The sequence below is a fragment of the Patagioenas fasciata genome, chromosome W, assembly GCF_037038585.1.
Source record: "Patagioenas fasciata isolate bPatFas1 chromosome W, bPatFas1.hap1, whole genome shotgun sequence".
Lineage (NCBI taxonomy): Eukaryota > Metazoa > Chordata > Aves > Columbiformes > Columbidae > Patagioenas > Patagioenas fasciata.
In genome coordinates, this window is record NC_092559.1 from 25,133,730 (window position 1) to 25,152,862 (window position 19,133).

Consider the following 19,133-nt stretch of genomic DNA (forward strand, 5'->3'; position numbering starts at 1 on the left):
AGTCTTTAACATCAGGTCATAGGCCATATTTGTATTTGGTCTGATCCTACATACTTGCACAGTTTTTGTTGATGGTTCTGGGAAGTCTCATAAAGCTGTAGTAGTTTGGTGTGAAGATAACGATTGGCATCATTCTGTAAAAACTATTGAAGGTTCAACCCAATTAGCAGAACTTGGCACAGCTTTACATTACTTAGAGCTTTTTAAGGAGGAACCTCTAAATTTGATTTGTGATTTTGAGTACGTAGTCAAGATGCAATGCACGTATGTGATTCCAAACTTTCTTTCTTTGTTGGTTTTAAAAAAAAGGGGGGGAAAGTAGGGGAAACACCACAAAACCAGTTGTCAAAACCATTGTATGTGATGAAATACTTTGCAAGTATGACCCAAAACCGTGCTAAATCAGAAAGAACCTACATTAGTTATGGTCAAATCACTAGTCAGTGGAAAAAGCCACATCAATTGATAACCTGGGGAAAAGGTTATGTTTGTGTCATTACAGGCCAAGAACTGAAGTGGATTCCCACGAAATGGGTCAAGCCATGGCTGAACAAAGACAACAAAGATTCAGTGGATGCAGCTGGACAGGAGGGAGATAAGTTGTGAGGACTGTTTCAGATGTAAACCATGGATCCTAATTCAGTGTTATAGATGCTCACAGACCTGGTGGTCTAGAAGCCTATTAGCAAGCAGGTGCTGTACCTTCTGTGGAGAATGGCAATTTGAACAATCAGCAGGAGAGCCAAAAGGGTGATATTATACTTAAATAGTCAATGCAAAAATGAGGTAAAATTATGAGACATTCCTACAAAATCCACAAAACACGCAGTTACAAATATTCTACTTTTAACATTAGGATTAGGGACAGTCAGCATGGCTTTACCAAGGGTAAGTCATGCTTGACCAACCTCATAGCCTTTTATGAGAATGTAACAAGGTGGATGGATGATGGCAGAGCGGTGGATGTGGTCTACCTTGACTTCAGTAAAGCCTTTGACACAGTCCCTCACAGCATCCTCACAGCTAAATTGAGGAGGTGTGGTCTAGACAATAGAGTAGTGAGGTGGGTTGGAAACCGGCTTAAAGAGAGAAGCCAGAGAGTGGTGGTCAATGGTGCGGAGTCCAGTTGGAGGCCAGTATCTAGTGGAGTGCCTCAGGGGTCAGTACTGGGGCCAATATTATTCAATATATTCATTAATTATTTAGACGAGGGAATTGAGTGTACTATCAGCAAGTTTGCTGATGACACTAAACTGGGAGGAGTGGCTGACACGCCAAAAGGCTGTGCTGCCATCCAGCGGGACCTGGACAGGCTGGAGAGTTGGGCGGGGGATAACCTGATGGAATTTAACAAGGGAAAGTGTAGAGTCCTGCATCTGGGCAGGAACAATCCCAAGTTCCAGTATAGGTTGGGGAATGACCTATTAGAGAGCAGTGTAGGGGAAAGGGACCTGGGGGTCCTGGTGGACAACAGGATGACCATGAGCCAGCACTGTGCCCTTGTGGCCAGGAAGGCTAATGGCATCCTTGGGTGTATTACAAGGGGGGTGGTCAGTAGATCGAGAGAGGTCCTCCTTCCCCTCTACTCCACCCTGTTGAGACCCCATCTGGAATATTGTGTCCAGTTCTGGGCCCCTCAGTTCAAGAAGGACAGGGAACTGCTGGAGAGGGTCCAGCGTAGGGCTACAAAGATGATTAAGGGAGTGGAGCACCTCCCTTATGAAGAAAGGCTGAGGGAGTTGGGTCTCTTTAGTTTGGAGAAGAGGAGACTGAGGGGTGACCTTATTAATGTTTATAAATATATAAAGGGTGAGTGCCACGAGGATGGAGCCAGGCTCTTCTCAGTGGCAAACAATGATAGGACAAGGGGCAATGGGATCAAGCTGGAACACAAGCGGTTCCACTTAAATTTGAGAAAGAACTTCTTCTCAGTGAGGGTAACAGAGCACTGGAACAGGCTGCCCAGGGAGGTTGTGGAGTCTCCTTCCCTGGAGACATTCAAAGCCCGCCTGGAGACATTCCTGTGCGACCTCACCTAGGCGTTCCTGCTCCAGCAGGGCGATTGGACTAGATGATCTTTTGAGGTCCCTTCCAATCCCAAACATACTGTGATACTGTGATACTGTGATACTGTGATTATGGTTGTGTTGTATTAACTTGTTTGATTGTTCTGAATCTATTAATAAGTGGTTTAGGCAAACTAGAACAGTACATTAATAAGATTGCCATGGTAAAGTTAAGGTTTGACATTGTCCTGGTTTTGTTAAAAAACAAGTTTCTCTTTTAGTGAATTTTTGCCTGTCAGCTAAAGCCTTCACGTTAGCTGCATTTTCCTGGAGAACCCAACACATGTTTTGGTTAAACCTAGCAATGGAATGCAAACTTATTGATAAGCACGGATGGACATCTCGCGAGAGGGACAACGAGAAACTGATGTCCGAGAGACTGACCAACGGTGTATAACATTCCATTCACGTGAATACTTCATATAAAAGTGGGAGATCACGAGGATCTCGTCCCTTTTTGCCTTTTTCCCTTTTTTTTCCTCATGGCTGACATTAGGAGAGGACCTTGCTGGTCATCCCTGCGAACTGACGCCTAGTGAGAGACTGAATCCAGCTCCGGTTGGCTACAGAGTCTAATCCAGGACTTTGGGTGCTGGCTCTGCAGTTGCTGAGACTTTCAAGATTGGTTTTGTATATTTTGTATTATTTTCTCTATTCTTATCAGTAGCGTTAGTAAAACATCTTTAACTTTTCCAACTCTCTTCTCTCTGTCCTTCTTTCCCTCCCGATCGCCTGTCCTGAGTGGGAAGGGGGGAGAGGGAGGGGCAAAAGGGGGAAGTGGGGGGGAGAGGAGGTTAACAATACATCTGCCAGGGTTTGATTGTCACCCCGCAATCTTAACCCTCGACAGATAATTGGCGCCCAACGTGGGGCAAGAGAAAGGGGTAAATTTGGAGATTTTTGGCTTTTCTACTGCTCTGACATACCTTTCAATTTTCTTGGCACGGTGCCAACTCATAGAGTTGTGATACTCGCGCGTCTGTTTGCTTCAGATATTATTTAGTGGTATTAAGGCAAAGTGAATTACATTGATTTAAAGATGTTATGGCAAAAGTTGTATCAGTTATTTTCTACATTGTGCTCGCTGATCCCATATCTGTGTTGGTGTTTCTTTCTGAATCGAAGTATTCATTATATAACAACAAGAAACTGGACAGCGGTCATGATGATTCTGTGTGGTTTGGCATTGGTTTATTTCATTATACTGCAGCTGCTAATGAATTTCTACTCGATTTTGCTTTACCTTGAAAAACCTCCAGGAGAGATTAAAGAGCAGAATGGCTCTATATTTGCTAATTGGTCAAGCGAATCTTTAGAAAGGCTGACTAACAATACTTTTGTGATTTCACTAGGACAGTTTGCAAATGTTTTAGAGAACTTTGAATATCCTTGGAGCTTTGATAGAACTGTGATGGTGTTATCTGGTTTGCTGAATGTGTGTCAGTTTGTGTTACTGTTAAGAGAAATGAGGTTCAATAGGAGGTTTGCGTCTCTTCTTAGTCCTGAGATTTGCAGTGCGTCTTCGGAAGCTTTAGCAAAAAGCACTCCTAGCCGCTCGAGAAAAGGCAAAACAGCCAAAGCTGCTGCTGCAGCCACTGCCCCCCCAGCCGCGGCTTCACAGGCTGAAGATACAGCTCCTCCGCAGAGCTCCTCTGCCAAGGTCGCTGCAGATAACGTTACTTCTCCAGCCTCAAAGGCTAACAAGGCAGCCCCCACGTCTTGACACACTGGGCACTGTTGCTGCTGTAACCACAGCAAACACTGTGACAGTCATTCAGACTCTGAAAATGAATCAAATGATGGTGAACCCATATCAGCATCAGTTGCTGGTTGTAAGAAAGTCACTAGAAAGACTACCCGTGCAGCAGGTGATGGCACAGGGCCAACATCAACCCAAGAGGCATCATCATCAGGACAGGGTGGAGATGAAGTGACCACCACTCGGTCCTTTTCTCCAGGTGAGCTGAGAGATCTGCGAAAAGACTTTAGTCGTCGTGAAGGCGAGAATATTTTAACCTGGCTGCTGCGATGCTGGGACAATGGGGCAGAAACAATTGAATTAGAAGGTGGTGAAGCCAGGCAGCTGGGATCTCTGTCAAAAGATTCCACCATTGATAGGGCAATTTCAAGAGAGTCTAATGCCGCTACTCTCTGGACCCGACTCCTGGCAGCTATGAAAGTCAGATTTCCCTACAAGGAAGATTGTATATCCAAGTTAGGGAAATGGAATACTATGGAGAGAGGTATCCAGTTCCTGAGAGAATTAGCTGTGTGAGAGATCATCTATCTAGGACCAAACAGCCAAGAGGGGACAGACCCAGATAGAATCAATTGTACAAAATCTATGTGGCGCAGATTTGTACAAAGTGCACCACCTGCATATGCTAAGTCATTGGCAGGAATGGTCTGGTCAGCTAGAGGTATACAAGAAATTAATGAAGTGATTGAGCAGCTCCGGTACTTTGAGGACAGCCTTGCTGGTTCTCTACGGGCTTGTGTATCCGCTGTGGAGAAACTGTGTGAAAAATCTGATGACCGGTTTGAAAAGCTGTTGCAAGAAATCAAAGAGCTCAGAGAAGACTCGTACCGTTCACGACCTGCACAAACCTATGTTTCAGCTGTTAGGAGAAGGTGTTTCCAATCTCGAGAGAGAGGGCAGAGACAGCCCACAAAAAGAGGTTCACTGTGGTTCTTCCTACATGAGCAGGGAGAAAACATGAATAAGTGGCATGGAAGGCCTACCTCAGAACTTCAGGAACGAGTACGTGAGATAAAAGGAAAAACTCCTAGGAAGGTGGCTGCTCCAGTTTACAAAAGGAGCAGAAGAGATTCTGATGCTCTTGAAGGAACCTCTAATTCACACCCAGAGACTGTGCAAAACAGGAATTAGAGGTGCCCTGCCTCCAACCAGGTGGAGGAAAGGGATAACAGAGTTTATTGGACTGTACAAATACTATGGCCTGGTACAACACAACCCCAGGAGTACAAAGCTTTAGTGGACACTGGTGCTCAGTGCACAATAATTCCTTCTAATTATAAAGGGACGCAATCCATCAATATTGTTGGAGTGACTGGGGGATCCCAGGAGCTGACTGTTGTAGAGGCTGAAATGAGCCTAACTGGAAAAAACTGGCAAAAGCATCCCATTGTGACTGGTCCAGATGCTCCGTGCATCCTTGGTATAGACTACCTCAGGAGAGGGTATTTTAAGGACCCAAAAGGGTATAGGTGGGCATTTGGTATAGCAGCTGTGGACACTGAGAAAATTGAACAGCTGTCTGATTTGCCTGGTCTTTCAGATGACCCTTCTGTTGTAGGACTGCTGATGGTTGACGATCAGCAGGTGCCAATTGCTACCACGACGGTGCATCGCCGGCAATATCGCACCAATCGAGACTCTTTGATTCCTATCCAGAAGCTGATCCGTCAATTGGAAAGCCAGGGTGTGATCAGTAAGACTCGCTCACCTTTTAACAGCCCAATCTGGCCAGTGCGTAAGTCTAGTGACGAGTGGAGACTAACTGTAGACTGTCGTGGCCTGAATGAAGTTACACCACCACTGAGTGCTGCTGTGCCTGACATGCTAGAACTGCAATTTGAACTGGAGTCAAAGGCAGCCAAGTGGTATGCTACAATTGACATTGCTAATGCATTTTTCTCTATTCCTGTAGCAGCAGAGTGCAGGGCGCAGTTTGCTTTCACCTGGAGGGGCATCCAGTATACATGGAATCGCTTGCCCCAGGGGTGGAAACACAGTCCTATCATCTACCATGGACTGATCCAGACCACGCTGGAGCAAGGTGAAGCTCCAGAACACTTGCAATATATTGATGACATCATCGTATGGGGCGACACAGCGAAAGAAGTCTTCGAGAAAGGTGAGAGAATAATTCATATTCTTTTGGATGCTGGTTTTGCCATAAAACGGAGCAAGGTCAAGGGACCTGCACGAGAGATCCAGTTTTTAGGAATAAAATGGCAAGATGGCCGTCGTCAGATCCCAATGGATGTGATCAACAAAATTGCAGCAATGTCTCCACCTACTCATAAAAAGGAGACACAGACTTTCTTGGGCGTTGTAGGTTTTTGGAGAATGCATATTCCTGACTACAGCCACATTGTGAGTGACTCGTAAAAAGAAGCAATTTGAGTGGGGCCCTGAACAACGACAAGCCTTTGAACAAATTAAGCGTGAGATAACTCATGCGGTGGCCCTTGGACCAGTCCGAACTGGACTAGATGTTAAAAATGTGCTCTACACCGCAGCCGGAGATAATGGACTTACCTGTAGCCTCTGGCAGAAAGCACCAGGAGAAACCCGAGGTCGACCCTTAGGTTTTTGGAGTCGAGGATACAAAGGATCTGAGGCCAACTATACTCCAACTGAAAAGGAGATACTAGCAGCATATGAAGGAGTTTGAGCTGCTTCAGAAGTGATCGGCACTGAAGCACAGCTCCTCCTGGCACCTCGACTGCCGGTGCTGAGCTGGATGTTCAAAGGGACGGTTCCCTCTCCACATCATGCAACCGAAGTTACGTGGAGTAAATGGATTGCACTGATCACGCAACGAGCTCGAATTGGAAGTCCCAACCGTCCAGGGATATTAGAAGTTATTACAGACTGGCCAGAAAGTAAAGACTTTGGGATGTCTCCAGATGAGGAGGAAGTAAAACGTGCTGAAGAAGCACCACCGTATAATACGCTTTCAGAGACTGATAAGCAGTATGCACTGTTCACAGATGGATCCTGTCGTCTTGTAGGAAAACATCGAAGGTGGAAAGCTGCTGTGTGGAGTCCCACACGACAAGTTACAGAAGCCACTGAAGGACAAGGTGAATCCAGTCAGTTTGCAGAAGTGAAAGCCATCCAGCTGGCTTTGGACATTGCTGAACGAGAGAAGTGGCCAATACTTTATACTGACTCACGGATGGTAGCAAATGCCTTGTGGGGGTGGCTACAGCAATGGAAGAAAAGCAACTGGCAGCGCAGAGGTAAACCCATTTGGGCTGCCACACTGTGGCAAGACATTGCTGCTCAGCTAGAGAGCCTGCCTGTGAAAGTTCGGCATGTAGATGCTCATGTACCTAAACGTCGAGCCACCGAGGAACATCTAAACAACCAACAAGTGGATCAAGCTGCTAAGATTAAAGTAGCTGAGGTGGACTTGGACTGGCAACATAAAGGTGAACTTTTCCTAGCTCGGGGGGCCCATGATGCTTCAGGGCATCAAGGTAGAGATGCAACATACAAATGGGCTCGTGATCGAGGGGTGGATTTAACTATGGACACTATTTCACAGGTTATTCATGAATGTGAAACTTGCGTCGAAATCAAACAAGCGAAACGGTTAAAGCCTGTATGGTATGGGGGGCGATGGTTAAAGTATAAGTATGGAGAAGCTTGGCAGATTGATTATATTACACTTCCACAAACACGTCAAGGTAAGCGTTATGTACTTACAATGGTGGAAGCAACCACTGGATGGTTGGAAACATATGCCGTACCTCATGCTACAGCCCGACATATAGCTTATAAGTTTTGGAATAAGTGGGTATTTGTTTGATCTTAATTACATTATATGTAATTGTAATTATGTTGTTAATCACGTGTTCTATGTTGCAGTATATTTCAAAGACGATTCAGCATGCTGTTTAAGGGGTCTGACTAATTCAAGAACAAAAAGGGGGAATTGTGGAGTGGTTTTGTTAGATGGAGATATGTTGTTGAATTAGTCAGGTCCAAAGGAATCTCAAGGCCACTTCGAGAAGCTGAGAACAGAATCTGCTGTGAGAAAGAGGGGCGTTTCTTCATTAACAGGGCCTCAGCATGGCGTGAGTCGTCGGACCTATCATCGGTGGGGTTCCAGCGTGTGGACTGCCCATGATACTCATTTAGCGAATCCATGCTTGGAGCGTGGATGCGTGATTAGAGAATAGTTGCGTATATAAGGAGGCTTGTTTCTGTAATAAATGGCTTTGCGTGATTCACATTGAATCAGAATGCTGAGTCCTTTATCGCTCCAACACCAAAAGAATTTTGTTTGGGGGAGATAATTAAAAAATGGGAAACGGTTCCATTGCTAAAATACCACCTTTCTCCCCCTTAGGATGCATCCTTATACATTAGAGTAATTGCTCTTATTGTTATCTAATAATTTTGAGATGAGAAAATAACTGAAGTTGTTAAACTCTGATTCGCATTGAATTTATGTGTTTGTTGGAGGTATGGGAACTAAAACTAAATGCAATGATAGATGTGAATTTGGAAGAGGTTGTATTTAAAAGTTGCTAGAATATGAACTGATTTGGATTTAGGAAAATGGAATAATGGATTGATGTTTAATATGCTGGTTTTTGACATATGTAAATTTTTAAAGGTAAATGGAGCTAAGGAATGTAACTATTGCTGAGCTACTTGGAATTGCGTAAGAAGTGTATTATGGTTGTAATGAAATGGTAAAACAAAAAAGCAAAATATCCCAGGCCTGTATTTGAACATAAATGTCAGGCCTGTGTCAAGCTGCAAGATAAACTCAGCTCATTGTAACTGAGGAGTTTGCCAAAGCCTCCTACTTCATACCAGTGATTATGCTAGCTGCATGGCCTTCGCCATATCTAAACCGTAGCAAGAAGAGAAAGGAAAAAAAAAAAGGAAAAACCTGGCTGCCCGCTTTCAGGGCTGTGAAAGGGAGGTTTTCTGTCCCCCCCACTGCAGTGATGTTGTAATACTGAATAGAGCAGTCTGGAGGGTGAAGTTTAAAGGCATCCTTAGCAGATCCACAGTTCTAATGAAACTGGGAAATTAAACTAAAAAAAAAATATTTTTTTTTTTTTAACAGACTTATTCTGTGGTAACTTGTTGTGAAAGACTTCTTAGTAAATTCACTGTGATAGTCTTTGAGATCATGGGAGAGAATGAAAGAAAGGCCATTTTTTGAGACAAATGGAATGTCAAATTTGGAACAAAGTTTTACCATATGAATTCTTGTACTTGACAGAAAGCCCTATACCTCTCTTGGGTCAAGGTTTGTTAAGTAATTGTAACCTCAAATAACGTTTTCTGAGAATTCTGTTTAGTTGCATGTCCTACAAGAAGCTGCTTGGATGGTGCAGATCTGCTTGCTTCAAGTGAGAAAGCTCCAAGGAAATTTTGAATGCTGTATTTCCACTAGTATTAACAGCCAATGTTTCGATAAATCAAACACTACACTGATAGAACTGAAACAGGACTTCGATCCGGTAAGGGAAAACAATATCCAATAAATATGACAGCCAAAATGGAGTTAGAAACTTCGATGAATAAATTTATGACAGCCTTACAAGCTAACTACATTCGATTGGACTTGCGATTTGTCTATTTATAGCTACAACATAGAAACAACTTGTGGCTATTGTGGGACAGTATAATGAGAATGCAAACAGACAGATATACTTGGAATGGATTTTTTTGCCCAATTCTTTTCGTAAAACTATTACTGCGCCCCTGGAATTGATTGTTACTCTGATCAAAAAAGGCAGAGAACGGATTCAGGCTTTAGTAGGTCGCGATCTGTCTGTCATATAAGTACCTTTTGTGAAAGCAGATTTTGATTTTTTTATTCACAATCTCTGTCCTTGCAAATTGCACTAGCTGATTTTCTTAACAGCATAGCTTTTGGCATGCCTAAATGTAAATTGCTTCAAAATCTGCATGTCTTTGATATCAGACCATAGACCGTACTTGTATTCGGTCTTATTCAAAATGCTCACACAGTTTTTGTTGATGGTTGTTGATGAACCAAATTTAGAGGTTCCTCCCTAAAAAACTCTAAGGCATGCAAAACTGTGCCAAGTTCCACTAATTGGGTTGAACCTTCAACAATTTTAACAAAATGATGCCAATTGTTATCTTCACACCAGACCACTACAGCTTTATGAGACTTTCCTGAACCATCAATAAAAACTGTGCAAGTATGTAGGATCAGACCAAATACAAGTATGGCCTATGACCTGATGTTAAAGACTTGCAGGTTCTGCAGAAATTTACATTTATGCGTGCCAAAAGTTGTGCTATTAAGAAAATCAGCTAGTGCAAATTACAAGGATATAGATTGCAGATAAAAAAATATCAGAATTAATTTGACAAATGGTACATATATGACAAAAGGATCATGGCCTATTAAGACTTAAATTCATTCCCTGCATTTTCTTGATCAGAGTAACAGTTGGTATATCAGTCTAGTAGCATTCTCATCATACTGTCCAACCATAGCCACAGGTTATTTCTATGTTGTAGCTTTCCTGGTTGATCTGTTTTTGCTGGTTTCCACATCTTTACAAGCAGCTGTAAATTGGGGAGGGGCAAACCATCCATCAGTTCTCGGGGAATACCTTTATCCAGACCTAATTTCCAACACTGATGCCTTTAACCTACCCCTGTAAAATTCTTAGATCGGGGGCAAGGGAATTTTGCCTCTACTTCAGTTCGGCACACTGCTACTTGAGACTTAACGTCTTTACCGACGAACCCCATACGCTGGCCATAATTAATCAACTCCCGTGCAATCTCTCCCCAAGAGAGACCCGGTCCAGCCTGAGGCCCCCCTGCTGTGGTGGCTCTCAGACGATCTTGGATTTGTATGGCATAGACTTTTAACGAGTCAGGTAACCCTCTAATTAAGGGGGTCATCCTGTCAGGGTCAGCAAACAGCAACATTGGAGAGGGCTGGTGAGGAACCAAATGCCTATCATGCATCAGCTGAAGACAAGCTGCTTTCTGAATGCTCTCAGTAAGCTGGCTTACCCCAGAGGTAGGAATAGCAAGTGGGTCTCCCCTCTCCAAAGGGTCTAAACCACCGGCCCAATACACAGCTCTCTGGGTCAGGGACCAAGGCTCCCTGTCATCTTCTACTGTTAGAAATACGCCAGGACCCCAATATCCTCGAGATTCTTCCTCAGAAAGCCTTATTCTGCCACCACCAGTCAGAGAAACTCTCCACACGTATTCCGTCTCAGTCTCCGTAGCCAGCCTGCTATATTTTTCCTGTAACTTTACTAGCTCAGTGACTGTATACGGTATTTCTTTAGTGACAATGGTGGGCTCGGCTTCCCCACCGTCATGTACAATTTCAGTTTTAACAAGTGGCCGAAGCTTGGGAGTAGGATCGCATTTTGACACAACCTCCAATTCTCTCCACGGGTAAAGAGGAGCTACATCCCTTGCTGTAAGAGAAGTTTCTTTTACTGGGTTGGAAAACCCCGGATCACTTTCCAAATCTTCATAATTAGCCAATTTCAAGCTTATCTGCCTTTCTCTTGAAAAGGCATCTCGTTAATTGTTCTGCAAATTTTCTATGATTCGTTTGTTATCAGCCAACTCTTTTTCTGCTTGTTGCCACTTAGAACACTCTACTGCCAATTCTGTCTGCAATGACTTAATCACCGCCTGGTCAGTTTCTTTATCTTTCTGACCAGCTATCAATGCTGCACCTAATACAGCACACACAATTGCTTTACCTTTTCCGAGCTTAAACCTATTTTCTTTTGCCAAGTTCCTTATTCGCTGAGTTACAATATCTGGACACGACCAGAATCCAGAGGCCCACTTAAGACCCTCAGGACTCGGGCAAGCCTTATAATCTTTTAGTAAATTCAACAACAGGGAACAATCCAGGTATGGGTTCTTATCACACTTCTGACACCAAATAAGGGTACCAACGGTATGCAGAAGAGGCCCAGGTTTAGATTTATTGCTATAGCAGCTAAGGTTAGTGATAAAATTTTGCATGTCCTGTGAGAGGGGAATGGCAGGGGTGATATTATTGTGGGTGTCTATTACAGGCCACCAGATCAGGGTGAGGAAGTTGATGAGGCATTCTACAGGCAGCTGAGAACAGCCTCACAATTAGAGGTCCTGGTTGTTGCAGGGGATTTTAACTACCCTGATGTTTGCTGGAAGGACTACTCGGCCAGCCAGCCACAGTCCAGGAGGTTCCTCCAGTGCATCGATGATAATTTCCTGATGCAAATGGTGGATGAGCCAACTAGGAGAGGAGTGCTACTGGACCTCATCCTCACTAACAAGGAGGGTTTGGTTGAAGCAGTAAAGGTTGAGGGCTGCCTTGGCTGCAGCAACCATGAGATGGTGGAGTTCAGGATCTCATGTGGCAGGAACAGAATAGCAAGCAGAATTGCAACCCTGGACTTCAGCAGGGCAAACTTTGGCCTTTTCAAACAATTGCTAGGAGAAATCCCATGGGCAAGGCTGCTTGAAGGTAAAGGGGCCCAAGATAGTCGGTTAGCATTCAGGAACTGCTTCTACCAAACTCAAGATCAGAGCATCCTGACAGGTAGGAAGTCAAGGAAGGGAGCCAGGAGACATGCTTGGTTAAACAGGGAATTGCTGGGCAAACTGAAGTGGAAGAGAAGAGTTTACAGATCATGGAAGGAGGGGCTGGCCACTTGGGAAGAATATAAGGCTGTTGTCAGAGGATGTAGGGAAGCAACAAGAAATGCTAAGGCCTCCTTAGAATTAAACCTTACAAGAGCAGTCAAGGACAACAGAAAGAGCTTCTTCAAATACATGGGAGATAAAACTAACACCAAAGGCAATGTAGGCCCACTGATGAATGAGGTGGGTGCCCTGGTGACAGAAGATACAGAGAAGGCAGAGTTACTGAATGCCTTCTTTGTTTCTGTTTACACTGCTGGAGGCTGTCCTGCGGAGCCCCGTACCCCTGAGGCCCCAGAGGAAGTCAGGACAATGGAGGAGTCTGCCTTAGTTGTTGAGGACTCGGTTAGGGAGCAGTTAAGCAATCTGGACATTCATAAATCCATGGGTCCAGATGGGGTGCACCCACGGGTGCTGAGGGAGGTGGCTGAGGTCATTGCTAGGTCACTCTCAATCATCATTGCCAAGTCTTGGGAAATGGGAGAGGTGTCTGAGGACTGGAGGAAAGCCTCACCTCCATCTCTGGGAAAGTGATGGAACGACTTATCCTTGGTGCCATCTCAAGGCATATCAAGAATAAGAGAGTCATTAGGGCCAGTCAACATGGCTTCACCAAGGGAAAGTCATACTTGACCAACCTGATAGACTTTTATGAGGACATAACGAGGTGGCTAGATGATGGCAAAGCAGTGGATGTGGTCTGTCTTGATTTCAGCAAAATATTTGACACAGTCTCCCACAGCATCCTCGCTGCTAAACTGAGGAAGTGTGGACTGGATGATCAAGTTGTGAGGTGGACTGGGAACTGGCTGAAGGAAAGAAGCCAGAGACTCGTGGTCAATGGGGCGGAGTCTAGCTGGAGGCCTGTATCTAGTGGAGTGCCTCAAGGGTCAGTACTGGGAACAGTACTATTCAATATATTAATCAATGACTTGGTTGAGGAACTAGAGTGTACTATCAGCAAGTTTGCTGATGACACCAAACTGGGAGGAATAGCTGACACGCCAGAAGGCTGTGCTGCCATCCAGAGAGACCTGGACAGGCTGGAGAGTTGGGTGGGGAAAAATTTAATGAAATATAACAAGGGCAAGTGTAGAGTCTTGCATCTGAGTTGGAACAATCCCAGGTTCCAGTATAAGTTGGGGAACGACCGATTAGAGAACAGTGTAGAGGAAAGGGACCTGGGGGTCCTGGTGGAGAGCAGGATGACCATGAGCCAGCACTGTGCCCTTGTGGCCAGGAAGGTCAACAGCATCCTGGGGTGTATTAGAAGGGGGGTGGTTAGTAGGTTGAGAGAGGTTCTCCTTCCCCTCTGCTCTGCCCTGGTGAGAGCACATCTGGAATATTGTGTCCAGTTCTGAGCCCCTCAGTTCATGAAGGACAGGGAACTGCTTGAAAGAGTCCAGCACAGAGCCAGAAAGATGATTAAGGGAGTGGAGCATCTCCCTTATAAGGAAAGGCGGAAGGAGCTGGGGTCTCTTTAGCTTGGAGGAGACTGAGGGGCGACCTTATTAATGTTTACAAATATACAACGAGTGAGTGTCACAAGGATGGAGCCAGGCTCTTCTTGGTGACAACCAATGATAGGACAAGGGGTAATGGGTTCAAACTGGAACACAAGAGGTTCCACTTAGATTTGAGAAGAAACTTCTTCACAGTGAGGGTGACAGAGCACTGGAACAGGCTGCTCAGGGAGGTTGTGGAGTCTCCTTCTCTGGAAACATTCAAAACCCACCTGGACGCCTTCCTGTGTAACCTCATCTAGGTGTTCCTGCTCTGGCAGGGGGATTGGACTAGATGATCTTGCGGGATCCCTTCCAGTTCCTAACATTCTGTGATTCTGTATTTGCAAAGAGGGGCAAACAGGGCAGGTGACTAAAATCGACCAACTGAGTATTCCATCCCATACACGTCATACACCCTGTATAAGTGGGAGATCACAAGGGTCTCGCTCTCTTCGACCATGGCTGGCATCTGAAGAGGACCCTGCCTTTCACACCTGTGATCCAAGGCCTGATTCCAGACCTTGCATTCCTGAATCTCGTTCTGGTTTACTGTGGATTCCAGCCCAGGACTTCTGGGTGCCTGTCCTGCAGCCGCTGGAGCCACACCAGCTCCACCATGGGCAATGCTGCACTACCCTGGGAAATTCAAGATTGGTTTTGTATATTTTGTATTAGTAAAGCATTTAAAACATTTCCAACTTGTAAGTCTCTCTCCCTTTTCCTCCCGTTACCTTTCCTTAGAAGGGAGGGCAGGGGGTTAACAGAGAGCATCTGCCATGGTTTATTGTCACCCTGCAGTAAATGGTGATACTGAGCATGCTTAAAATTGCACTGGAGGTAGGTATCCTTTGAGATGGAGGTGTGTTTTGGTATTGTAGTGAGATTATAATGAGCAAAGTTCATCCACCAGACAAATTTTTCGCTCAGTAACTAGCACTTTGGATGAACATTTATTCTTTTTAACTGACAGCAGCTATACCTTATCTTAAAAATTGGCAGCAGCTATACCATCTGGTTCCTGTACCTGCCTTTTTACACAGGCTGCAGTATCTTCACACCAATCCACTCCCCCATACTTCTTAACTGCCAGTACATTGGGCTTCCCCATGCACTACCATCTAAGAATGCAGGCCAGGTGGGGGAGTGAAACCATACAGAGCAGATTTATTTCTTCCCTGCCGTGCAGCTGCCTTATATGCTGAAGATGTGGATATAACTTCTCAATAAGTGGATCCTTCATAATTAGTTTCTGTAATTTACTCCCTCAGTAATTATTCCACAACCTGTAAGAGCTCTAAGTTCAGATGATCAAAAATCATGGAAGATCAGACTTTCAGGAAAACCATACCCGTATTTACTAAGTTCATCTATCCAGGGAGAAGTCAGGATGATGTTGGTCTTTTTGGCCACCTGGGAACACTGCTGGCTTATATTCAGCCTGCTGTCAATCAACATCCCCAGATCCCTTTCTGCCAAGTAGCTTTCCAGCCACTCTTCCCCGAGACTGTAGCGTTGCATGGGGTTGTTGTGACCCAAGTGCAGGATCTGGCACTTGGCCTTGTTAAACTTCATAAAACTGGCCTCAGCCCAATGATCCAGCTGGTCCAGATCCCTCTGTAGAGCCTTCCTACCATCCAACAGATCAACACTCCCACCCAACCTGGTGTCATCTGCAAACTTAGCAAGGGTGCACTCAATACCCTCATCCAGATCACTGATAAAGAGATTAAACAGAACTGGCCCCATTAATAAGCCCTGGGGAACACCACTTGTGATTGGCCACCAACTGGATTTGACTCCATTCACAACAGCTCTTTGGGTCTGGTCCTCCAACCAGTTCTTTACCCATCAAAGAGTGCACCCATCCAGGCCATCCAGGCCAGCTTCTCCAGGAGAATGCTGTGGGATACGGTGTCAAAGGCCTTACAGAAGCCTGAGTACACAACATTCACAGCCTTTCCCTCATCTACTAGTTGGGTCACCTTGTCATAGAAGGAGATCAGATTGGTCAAACAGGACCTGCCTTTCATAAACCCATGTTGACTGGACCTGATAATATGGTTCTCTTGTATGTGCCATGTGATGCCCCTCAGGATGATCTGCTCCAGGACCTTCCCTGGCACCGAGGTTAGACTGACAGGTCTCCAGTTGCCCAGATCCTCCTTTCGACCCTTCTTGTAGATAGGCATCACGTTTGCCAACTTCTAGTCAACTGGGACCTCCTCAGTTAGCCAAGATTGCTGACCGAAAATGGAAAGTGGTTTAGTGATCACCTCCACCAGCTCCCTCAGCACCCTTGGGTGTATCCCATCTGGCCCCATAGACTTGTGCGTGTCCAAGTGGTGTAGCTGGTCGCTAACAATTTCCTCTTTAATTATTAGGGCTTCATCTTACTACCCATCCCTGTCTTCTGGCTCAGGGGGCTGGGTACCTGAAGCACAACTGTTCTGACTGTTAAAGACTGAGGCAAAGAAGGTATTTAGTACCTCAGCCTTTCACTCATCCTCTGTCACTGTTTCCCTCTGCATCCATCAGGGGATGGAGATTCTCCTTAGCCCTCTTCTTGTTCACAGAAACACAGAATGTTAGGAATTGGAAGGGACCTCAAAAGATCATCTAGTCCAATGCCCCTGCTGGAGCAGGAACACTTACATGAAGCTACACAGGAATGTGTCCAGGCGGGTTTTGAATGTCTCCAGAGTAGGAGACTCCACAACCTCCCTGGGCAGCCTGTTCCAGTGTTCTGCTACCCTCACTGTGAAGAAGTTTCTTCTCAAATTTAAGTGGAACCTCTTGTGTTCCAGTTTGAACCCATTACCCCTTGTCTTACCATTGGTTGTCACTGAGAAGAGCCTGGGTCCACCCTCATGACACTCACCCTTTATATATCTGTAAACATTAATAAGGTCACCCCTCAGTCTCCTCTTCTCCAAGCTAAAGAGACCCAGTTCCCTCAGCCTTTCCTCATAAAGGAGATGTTCCACTCCCTTTGTGGGACTACGGTGGGTCCTTGGATTCCCTGACGGAGGGCATGGGAACAGAAATTAGCCTTGAAGATATTAAGGCCTACCCGTGAGAAAGATGGGAGTAAAGGAGTATCCGGAGATGTTAAGGATGTACCCTTGAGAGAGAAGGGAGTAGAAGAGTAACATGGATGATAGCAAAATTAGCCAATGAGATGTTACTGCTGTACCTTGTAACCAATAGTGAAGAGACACATGACTTGGTAAAACTGTATAAAAATGCACTTGTGGCAATAAATGGTATCTTCTACTTTCATCCTGGAAGAAACTGGTCTATGTCATTTGTCCATCTCAGCCGTGACATCCCTTAATCATCTTTGTTGCCCTGCGCTGGACTCTCTCCAGCAGTTCCCTGTCCTTCTTGAACTGAGGGGCCCAGAACTGGACACAATATTCCACGTGTGGTCTCACCAAGGCAGAGTAGAGGTGAAGGAGAACCTCTCCCGACCTAATGAATTTATAGAAACATTTCTTGTTGCCTTTCACAGTGGTGGCCAGGCTTAGCTCTAGTTGGGCTTTGGCCCTTCTGATTTTCTCCCTGCATAGCCTCACAGAATTCTTGTATTCCTCTTGAGTGGCCCGCCCCTCCTTCCAAAGGTCATAAATTCTCTTTTTATTCCTAAGTTCCAGACGCAGCTCTCTATTCAGCCAGATTGACCTCCTTCCCCACCGGCTTGCCTTCCAGCACACTGGGACTATCTGCTCCTGAGCCTCTAAGATTACCTTCTTGAAGGGAGATCAGACTTCCTGGAGTCCTTTGTCCTTCAGGACTGTCTCCCAAGGGACTCTGTCAACCAGCCTTCTGAAGAGGTCGAAGTCTGCCCTTCGGAAGCCTAAAGTAGCAGTTCTGCTAACTACCCTTCTAACTCCTCCAAGGATAACTAACTCAATCATTTCACGATCACTGTGCCTAAGGTGACCTCCAACCAACATGTTGCCCACGAACCCTTCTCTATTTACAAACAAGAGATCCAGTGGGGCTCCTTCCCTAGTTGGCTCACTAACCAGCTCTGTCAGGAAGTTGTCTTCCATGCACTGCAGGAGCCTCCTAGACTGCTTCCTCTCTGCTGTGTTTTTTTTCCAGCAGACATCTGGTAGGTTGATCTCCCCCATAAGAACAAGGGCTAGTGATCAGGAGACTTCTCCCAGCTGCCTGCAAAATATTTTGTCTGCCTCTTTATCCTGGTCTGTAAGAGACCCCCACCAGGATGTCTGCCTTGTTGCCCTTCCCCTTTATTCTCACCCATAGACACTCAACCCTATCATCACCCTCCTCAAGTTCCAGACAATCAAAACCCTCCCTAACATACATGGCTACCCCACCTCCTCTCCTTCCTCGCCTACCCCTTCTGAAGAGTTTATAGCCATCCACTGCAGTGCTCCTGTTATGAGACTCATCCCACTATGTTTCTGAGATGTCAATTAAATCATAGTTTCTCTGCCTCACAAGGGCTTCCAGTTCTTCCTGTTTGTTGCCCATGCTGTGTGCATTCATATAGATGCAGTTCAGCTGAGCCATTGATTCCACGGGGTCAGCAGACCCAAGGGCCTCATTAGCACTACCCTCAGATGCTGGCATGTCACCCTTGGGTTTGCCTCTGCCACACCTGGTTTCCTCCCCCTTCAAATCTAGTTTAAAGCCCTCTCAATAAGTCCTGCTAACTCCTGCCCCAGGATCCTTTTCCCCTTTTGAGACAAGTGCATCCCATTTGTCATTTGCAGGCCAGGTGCCATGTAAGCTGGCCCATGATCAAAAAACCCAAAATTCTGTCAGTGACACCAGTCCTGTAGCCAGGTATTAATCTGCTGTCTCTTCCTGTATCTTTCCTTGATGTACCCTGCAAGCTGGCCCATGATCAAAAAACCCAAAATTCTGTCAGTGACACCAGTCCTGTAGCCAGGTATTAATCTGCTGTCTCTTCCTGTATCTTTCCTTGTTGTACCCTGCAACTGTTGGGACAGTGCTCCTGATACCTTGACCAGTCATCCCAAGGCCCTGAAGTCTCTCTTGATTGTCTTTAGTTTTCATCACTGCCTACCTGAAAAATTATTAATGGATAGTAGTCTGAGGGCCTAACCAGGGCAGGAAGTTTCCTTTTTACATCTTTGA